Source organism: Temnothorax nylanderi, unplaced genomic scaffold (genome assembly GCF_030848795.1).
Source record: "Temnothorax nylanderi isolate EJ_2023f unplaced genomic scaffold, tnyl_v1.0 TNYL_tig0231_pilon, whole genome shotgun sequence".
In the NCBI taxonomy this organism is placed as follows: Eukaryota; Metazoa; Arthropoda; class Insecta; order Hymenoptera; family Formicidae; genus Temnothorax; species Temnothorax nylanderi.
This window is the reverse complement of record NW_027249293.1, coordinates 259341-274494: the sequence shown is the minus strand read 5'-3', so window position 1 is coordinate 274494 and position 15154 is coordinate 259341. Positions and strand designations below refer to the sequence as shown.

The window sequence follows — 15154 nt, the reverse complement described above, 5'->3', positions numbered from 1 at the left end:
GTTAATACATGGAGCAAAAATAACCTATTTTTATGTTACAATCGGGTCTGCATCGAAGGCTATTCAAATCGATGGTGCATTATTTTTTTACGTTTTAATAATCTGTCTGGCTGGCTTTTTTTGGTACAGCGAGATCAATATTGCAAAGAATGATATAGGATTCTCATCTTCGCCATTCCAATTTATCAATGTTTTTCACTTGGTCGAACATCTCTTGTTTTACACTCGAGGGCAAATTAATTTAACAACCTTTAATCATATCAGGGAGATGCCTGAGAGAGAATGGCTTACAGAAATGTTTCTGCGGCTGACGTGCAACAGAGAACTAAGCGTAAGTATTGTCCGCTTGAGGAACAATAGATACCCTAGCTATTTCATTCATCCGTCTACAATTACATGAAATTAATGGAAATGAAAATCGGAATCCGGCAGCGCGGTAACATAATGAATGCGTTATACACATTAGGACACATTCGCTTTTGTATCGCCGGCAATTCGCATGTTAATACGCTTTGCGACGCTTTATTATTTATGCTATCCGAGTGTAAAAACGTACGAAAAACTATAGCTACCTCGTGATACGGTGTATGATATTGTAATAGTACTTGCGAGTTTATCTTACTGTGAATTCTGTTTTTATCTAAATCTAGTGCGGGTATGCACGCAAACATACTTTAACTTTATCTACAGATATCTACAAATATTTTCTCTATAATCGATAGTTACATGTTTTGGACGTATATACTCAAAATCAGTTTGATCAGTCTGCTTATCCGCGATAAGTTTTCTGGTAACGATTTGCCGTGCTCGAGAGGATTAAAAAACGATTGCAAGTTTGAGCTGGAGCGTTTGCGAACGTAGGAAGCTTATAAACTTTAACTTGAAATCCGATTTGTCGCAAAAAACTTTGTGATTTTTTGTCGAATGAAATCTTGGATAGGTACTTTGCGCAAAATTATAGAAATGCAGAAAACGGATAGCTAAGCATAAGTTCGTCTAAGTGTTACGTTAGTTGTAGAAGCATGTGTCATTGTCGAATTTTTCCGTAGTTATGTGCTTGATAAATTGACGTATATGTTAATGTACGTCATACTCGCACTCCGATATTTTTTATTATTCGGTGTTGCAAGGCAAAGCTTTTCAAAAATGTATTGACAAGAAAAAGAAGATGAATTGAAATTACTTGACAAATTGATACATCAATGATTTAAAACTTACATATCTTTACTAATAAAAATATCTTTTTTTTAATGTCCATGTTTTTACCATAAAATGTTTAAAAATTATCTCAAATAAGACAATTTAAATACATGTTAAAATAATGTCTTAAAGACTTTATCAATCAGGCATAAAATATCTTGAAGATGTTATAAAATCCTTTTTCTATGACGACTTTATAAGACGTCTCAAGAATTTCAGAACTTTTTAGATCGTCTTTTTAGACATCTTAAGACATCTTAATGTTTTTTGGGGCATATTTAATAAATTTGTAAATAAAAAGTAGAAAGACATTAGTGTTAAAAAATAATGGTATTTAAATTATTACTCTATTGCTTTCTTGTGAATGTGTTACATATGAGCGTAAATTATAGTTTAACTTTCAAAACGTATAAAGCAATCAGGGAATGATGTCATCGGTTTACTTAGTAGTGGTTTACTACGATAGTTTATATATGGCGATATCTCTTCGCACGTGAAATCGGGCAGTACCAATCCCGAATTGCTTGCGGTGATGGGACAGTGGTTTGGTCATCTCCAGATTTGATCTCTGGTGTCTACGTCCCCACGGGAGACACGTCAAAGCTGTCGAACATAGATCGGCAAACATGCGGATTCGGGACGTCCACGCATTGTGGTGACGCCAGGAACGGTTCAAAGCCCATGGCTGACCTGCTGACATCCTTGGTATATGCTGTCAATAGCCTTTTGCGATCAACCTAATCGATTGCCTTTGTCGAATCGAACAGACAGAAAGTTAAGGTTAAGGTTACATCAAGTGTAACTTTACTCTCTCTCTCTCTCTCTCTCTCTCTCTCTCTCTCTCTCTCTCTCTCTCTCTCTCTCTCTCTCTCTCTCTCTCTCTCTCTCTCTCTCTCTCTCTCTATATATATATATATATATATATATATATATATATATATTAGAACTTTTATCAGCATAGTAGTTTTATTACAAAACAATTGTTTTGGGGATCAAGAACATGCAGACGATGAGTCTTAGAAGATTAACCCTGTCTAACAAACAAAAGATGTTTAGGGGAATTAGTTATGATGAAATCCATTATATCTCTCTGTACTCTTAATCGAATTCGAATATACGTGATATATATTTAAATTGTAACGTAAATTTGTAAAATAATTTTACAAATTTACGTTACAATTTGAATAAAATTTATTAATTTTTAAATTAATTTTAATGTCCATCCATGTGTGTATGTAGGTATGCATGTGAAGGATATGTACATATGAATTTATTATGAAATATATGTATATATATCAGTATTAAGTGCCAACGAGTTAGTTGCAAAAATCTAAAAAAACGTAGCTGCAGAAATAGGGGAAACTGAGGCTGGTTGTTACAGGGGTAAAATGATATAGATATAAAAAGCAGGTTCATGAAACTGCCTAAAGAAATGCTAGATTGCGATAAACGCATTTTGAAACTAAATAATCATACAGTTCACAATCGTTAGCGTTTCTTAGACGATTTCATGAACCTACTTTTTATAGCTGTATCATTTTATCTCTGTAACAACCAGCACGTTGTGATTTGTTAAATTGATTTGTTTATTGTTATTTTAATCAGCATGTTATAAAAATGCGCACGTTTTTTATTGGTTTTCTGTTTTAACGTATTGTACCATCTAAATTTCTAAATGACGAAGATCTTCCAATCTATTTTAATATAACTTAATAAAGCGACGCACAAGCGTATCGTAACGTTTTAGTTAGTTTCTTGCGTAATTCGATATTCATTCGACGTGGTCGAGAGGAACTTGAATCGAGCATAAACGGAATCTCAGAGGTATCGTTGCTCTACAAACTGTCAAGCATATCACATGGATATCATTAAATATTAGATTCGAAACATTTACGAGTTCGGTGAAGCTTTCGCGAACGAAAGTCGCAGCCGCAGCACACTTTCTGCGCAATATATGTATATATATTTTTAGAATTATATAATTTTTCTTTAAATCAATGATTTATTTTGATATGATCTTCCTTTTTAAAATATTACTTAATAATATAATTTAGAAACTTAGAATAATATCTAGCAAGAATATAAATAATATGATATTCACAATCAATATATTCACGTTTGTGATGTTCTTTTTTTCAAGAACAGCTCACGCTCACGGCTCTGTTCTTTTTTAAATTTATTTTAAATAATATAGATAAATAATTTTTTAAAGAAGCGGGACATTTAACTAATTATTCTTTGCCCGTTATCCTTAGTTTCTTTCCGCACTATTAAGAATGTTATTTTATTGCAAGCTCATCGTACGTTGGAAACGGGAAAGTTCGCAAACTAGATCGATTCATTGTTAAAAATACGCACGTACGATGGCGATAATTCGATTAGTCACTCTAACCTTGGTAATTCGAACAATATTACTCCACAAGCATTTTCGTTTTCTCATTTATAGTAAAGCCGATTTTCGACAGAAGTGCTCTTGACGGTGGAACGCCCAGCTCTTACGCGGTTAAAGTGCTCTAAGATGGAGTGCTCGTTAAACAAAACGAAACAACGAAGCATCGATCGACTTCCCTCGAATCTATGTTTTTACTTGATTTTTTAACAGTTTTTCGGATAAAGATTGTTTTTCAACAAACATCCCGTCTTTCTATTAAGTTGTCACATTATTCTGATAGCACTCTCGAGTTTGTTAAACACATAAACAGTGATATAATCTCATCACTTACCTCCGCCGACGTCACACCGCATCGATCGAGTTTAAGCTCCAGTAAAATCACTGCGAATTTATCGAGCAGCGAATTGACGAAACGATTCGCATGCTAGGTCGTTCTTTCTTGGCAGGTCATGAGATTGGGATAGCGATCAGAGGAAATGGAGGCATCAGTCGTTCGTGCGCGTCGCGAATATCACCACCGGGACATTGTATTTGGATAGAAACCAAAAACACCGCTTTATAATGTCCACCCGCATAACCCGTATAATCTCCCTTTCGGTTTACAAACGTTATTTCGCGAACGGAATATCGTCCTTTTTCGCGTTTTCCAACCCTGCGGCATGTCTTGCCGGGCGCCAAGAGATATACGAAAGCCATTTGTCGGCGTCGATGTGTGCGTGTAAGTGCGTATATGTGTCTAACGTGTGCACACGTGCGCACATATCTACCGATTTCACGAACGGAGTTCTTGTATAACTCCGGTCGGAACTTTAATAGGAATTCTCGTAGAAACGATCGATCGAGCAGTCCTCCGTTACCGTTTGAGAAGTAACTCCAGTTTTCAATTATTACAAACGTCATCGGATTGGGTTTCAATTATTGTAAACGTCAGTGTTTCCATTGAAGCGCGCACGATCCACGGTAATGTGTTGCAACATAATAAAGCTGTGGAAAAAGAGAGAATATTATTTTAACTTAAATTTTTAACAGAATTAGTAAAAGATCTTCTTATCTTCACATCTTCTTATATTTCATATTTAATTAGTTTCTTTCTTGATGTTTTATGTAGTTCATAAAATTATTTCGCTCTAATATTAATATTACGTCGGAATGCAAAACAGCATTTGTCTCTATCTATCATGAGAATCTGTGAGATAATAAAACTGGCGGGACTCTATATTATCGCTGTAACGCCACCCATCTTTACGAACTGATTATCATTATTAACGCAGTTTATCGGTAGCCAATCTGTCCTATGGGAGCTATTTCCTTCTCTCTTCCTCTGCATTTATCCCTTTTTCTGGCCTCCGCTGACTAGCTGCTCTACCACCGCCAACGAGTGAGCGGCGAGAAATATTATCGGCGACGCCCGTTAAATATCGAGCCCGTTAAAACGCCACCCATCCCGGCTAAACGCTCGACGCCAGAGCGACAATAAATCCGCGGCCCGCCGCGGCTTGCATGCTATTGAATATCGTGCGAGCTAGATTTCGTGAGAACTCCTGATGTTGTCGGGGCCGCGGATTTTGGCGCGGCGCTTTTGCTCGTTATATGCCGCAATTAATTATGATAAGCAGTAGCGACGATTAATAGCCGCCGCACTCTCGAGAAGAGGCAGTAATTACTTCCACGCGGCAGCTACCGGTGGATAACTCAGTAACGAGGCTAACATAAATGTGCGATGCGCAAATTGCGACCTTCCTCTCCTTGAAATATGAAAAGAAATAACCTGAAAATTCACTAGGTACACTATAAATAGGCTACGTTTATTTTATAAGTTGTATAATTACACATCTTTGTTTATTGAAATTGTATAATTGAGAAAGTCATGAGTTACAAAAGATAAATCAGATTTATAATAATCTATTTCTCTATAGATTATTTTTAATTGGTAATACATTCTCGTCTTTTTAAACAAAGCTTTTTAAATCTCTCCTCTTTAACGTTTTAATGCATTCATGATTTAAAGTTTAATTTAAATTTCTGCGCTTTCCATTATTTTTGAATAAAGATTTTCAGCACGCATAGTATCGAGATAAGACATTCGGAAAATTCACGCAGAATATGTAGATAGTCTATCTTCATTAATTTCTAGTTGATTTTAGTGACAGATTTATCTTTAAAAAGTAAATAGGAAAAAAAGTTGAGAAAATTTTGTTGATTGTGAATTCTTCATCCATAGTGAATTTGATGGGTGAAGAATTTATTATTACATTGCGTGACAGGCCATGAATCTTCATCAATCTTTCGAAATACGGAAATATTTAATGGAATTGGAGAAATACATATTGCACGGACGGCATGGTAATTGATTTCTGAAATCGAAACGTGATATTTTCTCGCGCGTTATTTATTGTTCTTGCCTATTTCTTGATATATCTAAATTCAAGAATTTTACCTGGCATGAAAAATTTATAACTCTCTTTATACAGTATTATACCGACCATAAAAGAGTTAAGTATCTTACGGGAATATCTGGATGCACCATTATACACCGCGCGGATTATGATTACCGCGTAACGATAGTGTATTGTACCTCTTAATTAATTTATATGCATAGTATGCATATAAATGTAGGATACATATATGTACTTCATATATGTTATGTCAAGAGCAATAATTTGGTGAATTATAAACAGAGTATACGATTTGATTTGTTAAAGGATTCCAATCGTTAAAGGATTTTAATTTTACGCCAATTTATTATATTATTTTTGTTTTTCTACTCGCTGAAAAAATGTGATCAAAGTATAATGTTGGAAATAGAAAAAAATAAAGTTTTATGTACAAATTGATTTTTATAATTGTAGCTTAATTTACTCTGACGGAAATAGTCATATAAAGATTTCTCTTGTGATATTTAATTAAAGCATAAATCTGCACGTATAAAAAAAGTAAATTGTAAATATTTTGAGAGAGAGAGAGAGAGAGAGAGAGAGAGAGAGAGAGAGAGAGAGAGAGAGAGAGAGAGAGAGAGAGAGAGAGAGAGAGAGAGAAAATAATGAAAATAATTAGAGACTTTTAAAATACATAGAATGTAGAAGTGTTTTTGTGATATTTTTCTTTAAGACAGTTGTAAGGAAATGCAGAAAAAAAGTAAAAAGGTTTTTAAACTTTTCTCGCGGTTACATTGATAATGAAAGATGCTGCTTTCTCGTGGCAGTTCGCAGTGCTCTTCAATTAGGACAAGCTCACTTCACCTTTTTCATTTTACGTGTCATCTTCCGTAATTAATGAGACTAAGAATAATGTGCAACCTTATATATAAGTTACACTTATAATAAAATCTTTGAGTCACATTTATAATAAAATGAGAGAGTTAAAGATAATAATAATTCTACCAAAAATAGTTATCTACAGACTATTAGTTATTTTTGTTAGAAGCTGTGTGTCAGAAAATTATAATATCTGCTTAGTATACGATAACAGATAACGATAACAGATAACAGATTATAGCAAGTTATTTATTATTTTGCAAATATATATTGCAAATATTTGCTCAAAATGTTCTGTGTATTTTCCTCTAAAATTTTATAATGCAAGTTTATATTTCATTCACCATTTAAGGCGGTGTAACGTTTATTTTTTATTCACAAATGTGCTAATTAATCGGCTGCTGTTTACCAAACAAAAGAACAAATAATTTCGCTTGTTGTGCATAAATAATGTACTCCTTTTTGTCATCCAGATTCTAAAATGAAAACAATTTCTATGTCCATGAAATTGTCCTTTCAGGTAATTCATAGATAGCGTGCGCGAATCTTGCCTGATAGACGTGGTGGAGATAATCCTGTTTCTTGCTTTTCGCGGAACATATTTGGCGGTAGATAAACCTTAGCTCTATTCCTTTATATATATGTAAGGGCTTCAATTAAAACCAGCACGAGATACCGCGATTCATCGTATCTCGCATATCCGGTGCGAAATTGTAGCGGTCGCGCCGTTAGCCAATGAGTCTAGATAATAATCTAGATTCCTGTAGTGTGGTACAGCTTTATACACACCTATTACACATTTACGTCCCTTTTATGTGTATATAACGCGATGTGTGGAGAAGGGTCGACTTCTATACCTACATCTCACTTCACAATTGAGATTTTATCGATGCATTAAAGCGTAAGGATTTCCAGTAAAATCTCACGTAGGATGATAAATTAGAATGGTTTCTTTCTTTATTATTCTTATACACTTTCAGTACATAGTCTGTTCTGATTTATTCATCTTTTGTAGTTTATGCATATTTGTTAAAATATTTATTATTATTTTTAATGACTCCATTAAATGATACATTATCATTTCGAAATACATTTGAAAATCTTATGGATAATGATATTCTAAAAAACACATTTTAATTATGTGTTTTTTAGAATATCATTATAATTATGTGTTTGCGTATAACTTGAAGTGACACAGAGCTAACGATATAATCACATTTAAAAATAAAGTATTTTTAACATAGCTACGTCACAATAGAATAGGGTAAACTCGGGTAAAATGGCCATAGAGGAAAGATGGCCAACCCATGTTTATTCGATGCTTCATGGCGGAGCTAGATTGAAAGAACATAGGTTGGCTATCTTTCCTCTATGGCCATCTTACTCGAGTTTACTCTATATGCCACTATAGATGGTAAAATGTGGAACTTCCGTAATTTCATATAATAAATAAGAAAGTTCTTAAATTTGTTATACTAAAGTGTCAATATGAAACATATCAGTGGTGTAATACCATCCGGGTATATTAATATTACGGGGTCGTGTATGATGCTTGGTTATAGATATCGGCTTCTTATGCGATACGTCAAGGACTATAATTAAGATTTTATCGACGCGCTAAACGGCGCCAACTTTTGGCGCAACACGTGCCAAAGTTTGCACGGTGCAGCAGGCAAACCCCAATGGGCTTCTAATCGAACAATGATCAAACGATGTATCTAACAGTCGTGATCACAAATTAATGTCTTAATATACGCAGGTATAATATTTCCCGATCAATGTTCATGTTGCAGATAAAGCAACTGCGTCAATTTCTGTGCCAAGAAACGCGATGACTGCTAGAAATTCTTGGAGACAACGGTGTCCAGTTGGTGAGTTGCTTTGCACCTTACAATTAGTGCGTATATTTTAAATTGCGATTCTGACATTGTGTATAGAAATCGACTTGAGTATTGCGACAAATAGATTTTTAAATAATTTTTTACCGATAAATAGATTTTTTTATCGATTTACGATAAATATATTTAATATTTTTCATTTAAACACATTTATCGCCTTATTCTACGATTTGAATCGAGCATTTTTCTGGAGATAGCGTACTGATCTTTTAATAAATGTAGAATAAAATTTTTTTAAGAAAGGTTTGTTTTATATCGGAATCATATGTTTAATTTCCAAGGTCAGATAATTTAATAATTTATATCTTTATTGAAATAAAATTCATTTAGATATAAACAACATATTTCAATATTAAATAAATCAAATAAATGTCTGTGTATATTAAACGATTGAACTTTTTTAAATCTTAATTATATCAAATAATCAAATTTTATGTAGTTTTAATTGTACTTTCTGATACTCTCGAGTTTCATTGATTTCTGACGTTTTCCATATGTTAGAAAAAGTTTTAATTGAAAGTCTTCAACAATTTTTAATAATAATTTTAGATAGCATTTTCAAGCTATCAATATACAAAGTTACTAGACTCAGGTAGTGAATAATTTTACATATAAAGTTAGTATATGAAATAGCAGATTAAATATTATTGTTTTGTGGGAAGTTCTTGCGAAGTTTTTACGGTGCAAAAGCCGAGAAAAAGCGCGACGAAGCTGCGATTAATTTCCACTAACGCGCTCGATGAAAATCCTGTCGATACTTGCGGGATTTCTCGTGCTGCGAAAACGGCAGTGCATCTTCATCCTGCCGTTGCGCGGCACGCATTAGCAAGTTTTTCGACGATGTGGCGGCGCGATAAATCATAGTCGGGACTCCAGATGAGAGACGACGGATGAAAAATGATGTTCCGGCAAACGAACGCGTTACCGTGGTCAGAGCAACTCTGGAATCGTGCTCCGGCTAAAGACTTGTTCGCACAAAAGCGAGCAGAGTGCTGCTTCCAATCGTCATATGAATCTATTTTCATTTCCTCAGATTTTTATCTTATCTAAAAAGAAATAATTATTTATTTTTAAAAGGAGATAGATATTGAAGATATTTTAGAAAAATGCCCTCAAAAAAGTAACAGATAATTTATTTAATACTATTGCGATATCTCACATGTGCCGTGAAATCGATATGGTAACTGACAGCGGTTGATTGGCAGTAAATGTATGAGCCTAAGCCGCCTAGAGCTCCGAGATTTGAACGCTACAGATTGCGCGTTTGCAATCCACATTGCGCTCGAGATATTAACGCGGTATTTAGTCATCAAGGATCCGCATCAAACTATAGGATATTCTCATACGTATTAATTAAAATTTATCGTGACTGTTTATATAAAATCAATGTCTTAGAAATTATATTGATTTCTTATATGAGGGAAGAAGAAAAAGACAGAGAATATGTGTATATTATACAATACACATATACATATCCATTATTTTAAAAAAGGTTTGTTTAAAAAATTCTTTCTCTCTCTCTCTCTCTCTTTTCTCTAATAAAATTTTTATTCAAGAGGACTGTTTACATACATATATAACAAATATTGATTGGAATCAAATATTTTAAATTAGCTTTGAAATGATGTTTTGAATAATATTTTTTTATTTTAATGTATTTTCAAGTGTGTTTAATTTTGTTCCAAAATTACAGTATATAGGTCGATCGTTTTTATATAAATATTGAAGTCCCGCGATAAAAAGCACTGAATGTTAGATACGACGTGTCTCACATAAAGAGTGGTATAATTCAAATTTCATTATCGAAATTATTCTCGTTTGTTATAATTAAATATTTTCCGTGATTTTTGAGTATGTGATGTTATTATACGCATGATTTTGTATTAAAGCAAAAACTACAATATATGTACTTAAAGAATGAATGCTCATAAATGTACTTGAGTCTGGTTTAGATATATTTAAAACATACTAAGCTGCTCTGTGTGAGAACATGAAGTGCAGCCGAGATTTGAATTTAAGCTCCGCTAGGGATTTTGAAAAGGGGGAAGTGCAAAAGAGGATGTGCGAGTAGGCCTTGAAGTTTTAAAAGGGTTTAGGTGAACTTACGAAAGCCTTTCTGGAGGAAGTTCTACCGTCCTCGAATATCTGCTTTGCGTGGACTGCATTCTTATTCATAAAAGTGAAATATTGTAAAAAGCTTACAGTTTAGCAGCGTGATGAGTAGAATCGGAATTTTTCGACATTATTCGCCTCTTTCGTAGGCATGGGAAAAGAGGATCGGAAAAAGAGAATTTTCAATCATAAATGATGGGCGAAATTTCATATGGAGCATAGGTATCGGATTTAGCTTCGCTGTTTGCAGATTTTTAAAGAACAATGAATATTTTAGCATACATGTTTTAAAGGATTATATAAAAAAGAAGTAAATGCTTTTAGTGAATATTAATATTATTTATTGAATATAATATATGTTAATTTAGTAGTATTATTGTTAAATAACGTTTACACACACATACACACATACACACGTACACACACATCAAACATGATGAAAAATGTAATTTTTATTCTTCTGCTATCTATTTGTTATATTTTTGCAATGAATTAAATCTGAATTAAATTTTAAGAAAAAATTAATATAAGTTTCAATTGTTACATAGAATCTTATTTTAACAATTAGAATTAATTAAACAGGTTTATTTGTTGAAATTTTTTATTTTTAATTAAATTTAAAGATTAGTGATCGTTATCACACAATGATAATTACATAAACTTAACTACATTTCTGATAATCAAAGAATATCTGCGGTTAAAGACCTGTATCACTAATTTTATGCCATTTAATTATAGTACGAAAAAGAGAAAGTGGAATTCCTAACAGATCAGATAAAATTTATTGATGATGCGAAGAGAAATCGAAATTGAAGGTGAGGGAGGGACAAATGAAACGGATCGGAATAATGAGGAATAATCATTAAAGGTTCTATTGAAAAGTCCTATTATCAACGCGAGACTAGTCCTGTGAGAGTACCTACTTCCTTTAACAGGAACTCCTCCCACGAACGTCGTGCACGTAATTGCCGACCAAGGAACCAGAAGCTGAGCTTCGAGGTCGCTAATTCGTTAATAGTCCAAAAAATAGCAGGAATGATGGTTCGGATAAGAGATAGAGATAGAGAAGTATTTTTTACTTCTAATTAGAGACGACTGAGAAAGATGATTCTAAAAATTAGTTTCTTTATTTAAATTTTGTTATTATATTTATATTTTGAATATACCTATATATGTAAAAATATAGGACATTTTTAATGAACTATGGCAAGTTAAACTCTAATTAAATTTATATAAATTAAAAACAATTTTTTTCCAAATGTTTTACAAACGTGTGGCTATATATATTATAATACTTATTTTTAATTAATACAGAAATTTGGTGGTTTGTAATGAATACTGATTTAGTTTAATTTATCAGATTTCATTAAAAATGTTTTATCAGCTACATTTGATTATGGTAGCTAGGAGATGGAACATTTTTAATAAATTCTGTTAAATTAAATTAAACTTTATCATGCAGTATTCATTCCCATACGTACATGTAGATTAAGAAGTTTTGTGTACAAAGACTTATATATGTATATTATTATTTATATATAACAGAGTTCTTATATATATTATAGACAATTTATTTATCTTTTAAAAATATAATCTTCACTGAGATTGCAGGTATATTAAAAAGATATTACATTGCTATTTACATTGCATTGCTGCCAATGATCAAAATAGGTCTGCATAAGAAATATTTTATTTGAGAGGAATATCAATAAATTCTTCTTAAAATATCTATAAACTTATTTCTTAGCGACTGCATTGTACAATGCATTGTATAATGCTGTTTTTTGCCGTACTTAGAATTAAAAAGACTATAACGAGAAAAATACTTTTTAGAAATGCACGTTCGCGGTTTCTAAGCGTTTGCATATGCTGATTTATGTCTGCGCATCGTGGCTTTCCATAAATTAAGATTATCCGCTTGGCTTAATTTTACGTATTGTATCCAGGACCTAGGACACATTCTTGTGCACTAGGATATCGTCCTTTCGAGAGAAAGGATCCGCCTTTTCCACGTTTGCTCATGAGTGGACTTAATTCACTGCTCGCTCATGCCGAAATAGCCTCCATCTCTGTGTCACGCCTTTTTGTAATTAACATTGAAGATCTGCTTGATGAGGCTTTGCTTTCATGCAATTTAAGTAGATTTTTTTGTTCTCGCATCTAACACGCACCTAACTTTATCTACGTTTAATTTCTTACATCGTATAATTAAGTATTTAGTCTCAAATATTCAGTTTTATAGGAGCATCGGCATTCAATTTTTAATTAAAAAATATTACAGTATTACGTAATTAAAATTAACAATAATAATAGTTTTATAGAAGATTATCCTTACAGTGAATATTAGCCGTAAATTTTCGTATAATTTTTTATTCCTTTTGTGTTGGTGAATGTTTAGCCAAATATGGAGGAAATTAAAATATTTCTGTAACTTATACAATAGGTATATAAAAATTATCTTGTGTATGAAAGAAAAGCGCTAATTAAGCTTAAAATTCAATTAAGATAAGATAAAAAGATAAACACGTTTATTGACTCCCCTCAGGGTTGCAAGGCGTTTTGTAGGGACGTTCCCAACCCTTTATTCCATTCTCATCCAATACTACCCTTTCTCCTCTCACTTAACCCTTTGGATCAACGGCTTAACGTCTCTTTCCGAAAGACGGAAGCTTAAAATTCAATTTAGATGTAGTAAATCTATTCTTGTTTTGCGGGCTTATACACACTCGTTGAATTTTCCTCTCTAATGCTGAGCGGTTCCTCCCTATTCACTTTCTCTCTGCCGTTTATTAGGTGCAAATTCTCTTTTGGAACTCCGCGAAGTAATTCCACCAGAAGTTTTCCTCTTTTTCTTGCACGCGTATCCGCACAAGAAGATTCGCGTAACACGCGATTTAATTAAAATTTTCCTAATTTCTATCTTATTCTCTAATTTTTATTTGATATGATTATCACATTTTTATATAAATTTTTCCTATAATAAATGTAAGTAAAATTGAATCTTTTATAAAATAATTGAAAGTTTAGCCATTGTTAAGTAATAAACAGTTGTTAAATATATAGTTAATTATATATGACAAATATCATTATGATAAAAGTTGGTTTTGAGAGATTTCATTGTATTTGTTATATAAATATTTTGCATAAATATATAAAAAATGAATACAATATTTGCAATATTAATTTCACAAAGCACTATTCATGACTTCACGTTACTTAGTAGTTTCGCTACTTAGATTAAATAGTTAGATATCTACTTGAACTGCTCATGGTTAATTTCGGGTACAAAGGAGACGATCTCCTCAGACATATTGCATGCGTTAGAAGCTTCCTGCAGTTGAAACATATACATGCATCTGTATATACATACGCATGCGTGCACGCTGTTGCAATCTGTGCGGCAACGTATTCGACATGCAAGCATCATGATAAATACTTTAGATTAATAGATACTGCTTTTTGTACTAATTTCGCATGCTAATATGTTTTTCATAGAATTATACTGGGACTTGAAATTTTTAATACCAATTTTGTTGTTATATTATATCGTAATTCTTAATCTGCATAATGTATAGTGATAATAAAATTCAGATATTTTATATAAATTTAAATTATTATATAATAAACTTGTGATAGTTATATATCGCTTTAACATTAAAGTTCAAACAATAAGATTAATTAAAGCGAATTAAAATTATAATTTATGATTAATTTTTGATGCATTACATGTTCTTAAATAAAATATTGCAATTATGTCATAGTAGCGTGATACTGACAATACAATATATTCATATATGTATGCATGCATATAAAAATACTTTAATATTAGGTGTGCAAATTAATTTGGTGCCTTTTTTAAAGAAATTGAACGTTTATTTACAGAAAAATGAGATATAATTTAATCCTCGAAATATTTGCCATTATTTTTGAGGATTTTGCTTTATCTTTCGGGCAACTGACAATTCCTGTCTTGAAAAAAAATGGCAGATTTGAGTCGATAAAGTCGTCAATGCTTTTTCAGACCTCTTCCACTGTTTCGAAGCGCGTATCAATCAGGTGATGTTGGAGCGACCGGAACAGGTGGTAATCCGACGGGGCTAGGTCCGGTGAATACGCCGCGTGAATATAAGAGAGAACTTTTCAGTCCAAGGAACAAATAACGCTCTTTGTCCTTTTCGCGACATGTGGCCGAGCGTTGTCATGCTGCAGAATGACTCGCTTAGTTCTGAAACTCTGATATCACTTTTTGTACATTTTAGGGATTACAGCACCTTTACCCAGAGCAGAACAAATTATTT

General features: G+C 32.7%; 1 protein-coding gene across 3 annotated transcripts in view; it reads left to right on the top strand.

Moving 5' to 3' along the window:
* Positions 1 to 15154, top strand: part of LOC139779560 (uncharacterized) — a 188849-nt gene that overhangs the window by 11412 nt on the left and 162283 nt on the right. For all 3 annotated transcript variants that reach the window (XR_011719924.1, XM_071717959.1, XM_071717958.1), the window contains exon 3: positions 8640 to 8717. The gene's annotated coding sequence lies outside the window, so the exon portion shown is untranslated. The remainder of the gene's footprint in view (positions 1 to 8639; positions 8718 to 15154) is intronic.